The 2,370-nt window shown below is 44.3% G+C and overlaps 1 non-coding gene across 1 annotated transcript; it reads left to right on the top strand.

Moving 5' to 3' along the window:
- Positions 1-2,044: 2,044 nt before the first annotated feature.
- TRNAD-GUC (transfer RNA aspartic acid (anticodon GUC)) lies at positions 2,045-2,116 on the top strand. The gene has a single exon. It is a non-coding gene; the product is annotated as a tRNA-Asp (tRNA).
- The last annotated feature ends 254 nt before the right edge of the window (positions 2,117-2,370 follow it).

Here is a 2,370-nt window from a genome sequence, read left to right as displayed (position 1 = left end):
CATTTACATCAGCCACAACTATATTGTGGTCGCTAACACCAGGTAAAACTTGGACATTGGACACAGTATTAGGCATATTACAAATATGTAAGTCAAGAACATGACCTGTACCGTCATTTCGAGATGCCTCATGGACGTACTGTTTAAATGTGTATTCGTCCAGAATATCAAAAACAGTCGCATATAGACGGCCTCCGGAAGTATATCTTGGTTCATTGCATGACCAGTTAATATGTAGAAGGTTAAAGTCGCCCGCTATCAAAATATGATCCCCTTTAATCGTTTCAAGATACTCAGCCAATTTGCAAAACTGCTCGAACGTTGTGGTAGGAGGCCTATAATATGAACCAACTATGACACTTTCTCCAATTCTGGAGCCGAATTCTAAAAAAAAAACATTCAATGTCAGTACCAGAACAATCCAACAATATACTAGGTATATCGGAACTTGCAAGTATAAACACCCCTCCTCCTCTTCCACCTAGGTCGCGACGGAAGCATTGATACTCAGCAGGATAAGCTTCAGAATCCGCAGTTTCAGAATCAAGCCACGACTGTGTGCCCAAAATGATTGAGGGTGGTATCAATCGAACCACCATGAAAAAATCGTCGATTTTGTTCTTTGTGCTCTAAAAGTAGATAATCATAATGACAAGCGGCTGCACAACTTTAGGCATACAAAGCAGGCATTGTTGTATCAAGCCCCCTGTGGTGCTATCCACTTGATACCGTTTGCTGTCAGAGTGCAGCGTATCGAACTTGAAAGTAACCTTCTTTCCTTGCTGCTTATGCACCCTTTCAAACTCCCACAATTTCTTTCTCTTGTCACGAACGAAACACGAAAAGTCTTTGGACATGCTATAATCTGTTCCATTTAACTTATGTGCTCTGGGCAGCACAGACTGTCGAGTCTTAAAAGAAGAAACTCTAACAGCTATTGGACCCTGTATGTCTTCACGATACGGCCCCATTCGATGCGCACATTCAATGCTGACATCAGCAAGTTCAAGCTTTGAGGTACACAAATTTGCGACAAGTTCCTCAGATTTTAAAGCTGTCTCGGCGGCAACTGCATCCGTAAAACCATAAAATATCAGATTGTTGCGTCGTTGCCTAATTTCTAAGTCATCAATCTTTTTGCTAATTGTCGCCAGTACTTCGTGATCCTGGCGCTGCTGAAATTCATTTGTTGTTAAAGCAGTACCCATGTCATCAATTTTCGCAACATTATGCTGCAGAGAAAGAAAACGAGCATTCGAATCTGTTCCATCAAGAGTGAGCTTATTCTGTTTTTCTTCCATGGACGTTAGTTTTGCCATGATAGCATTTTGCCTTTCAAGCAACTGCGCAAGCAGTTGTTCAGGAGGTCCTGGATTTAATTCTATGTCCCCTCCACACACACATAAAAGCAGCAGGTATAAGGCGGGGCTCCGAAAAAGAACAAATTTTCGTTTGATTTGTGCTTTTGTCCGGGCAGTTCTCGATCGACGAGAACATAGTACGGTAAACAAAGTTTGGGGTGGAACCTGCAAAACTAGATACTGCCGCTTTAAAAATTTAGTGACAGGACCAACTTGCGTAACCTGAAGAAACCTGGTAAGCACTCCCGCCATGCCGCTGGTGCCACTACTTTGAATTTGTAGCCGTAAGTCACCGCCGCTACCGCCAGGTACACAATATTGGACACTCCCCCTCCTGCCTGCTCATCTATTTTTTTTTGCTGTACACTGCGCGCACTTACACATTAACCACAGTTGCCCAGTGTTCCGAACTAAGCGCACAGATTATTTATTCGTCATAGGGCGATGGTGTGTACTCACTCCCCCTCTCTCTTCGTTAGTATACTGACCAGTATCCCCGCCTGTCAAGCGGGAGAGCGGGGTTCGATTCTCCGACGGAGAGCTTCTCTTTTCCTGCCTCTTTTCCTTTTTTTGCTGCTCTCTACGGGCACTTACACATTAACCACTGTTTTCCAGTGTTCCGAAATAAGCGCACAGATTATTTATCCGTCATAGGGCAGTGGTCAGTACTCATTCTTTATCTCTCCTCGTTAGTATGGTGGCCAGTATCCCCGCCTGTCACGCGGGAGACCGGGGTTCGATTCCCCGACGGGGAGCTTCTTTTCCTGCCTCCTTTTCTATTTTTTTTGCTGTTCTCTATGGGCACTTACACATTAACCACTGTTTCCCAGTGCTCCGAAATAAGCGCACAGATTATTTATCTGTCATAGGGCGGTGGTGTGTACTCATTCTTTCAGATTCAGACCAGTTTATTTCCTTTCAGTTGAAAGTGGAAGGCGAGGCAAAAGGCCATGAGCCTGACAAAGCCTCGACTCCCACCTTTTGTTCGGGGCAGGCTAAACTTCAATAC

The sequence above is a fragment of the Amblyomma americanum genome, chromosome 2 (genome assembly GCF_052857255.1).
Source record: "Amblyomma americanum isolate KBUSLIRL-KWMA chromosome 2, ASM5285725v1, whole genome shotgun sequence".
NCBI lineage: Eukaryota > Metazoa > Arthropoda > Arachnida > Ixodida > Ixodidae > Amblyomma > Amblyomma americanum.
The sequence above is the reverse complement of the archived record's forward strand: the minus strand, read 5'-3'. Positions and strand labels throughout refer to the sequence as shown.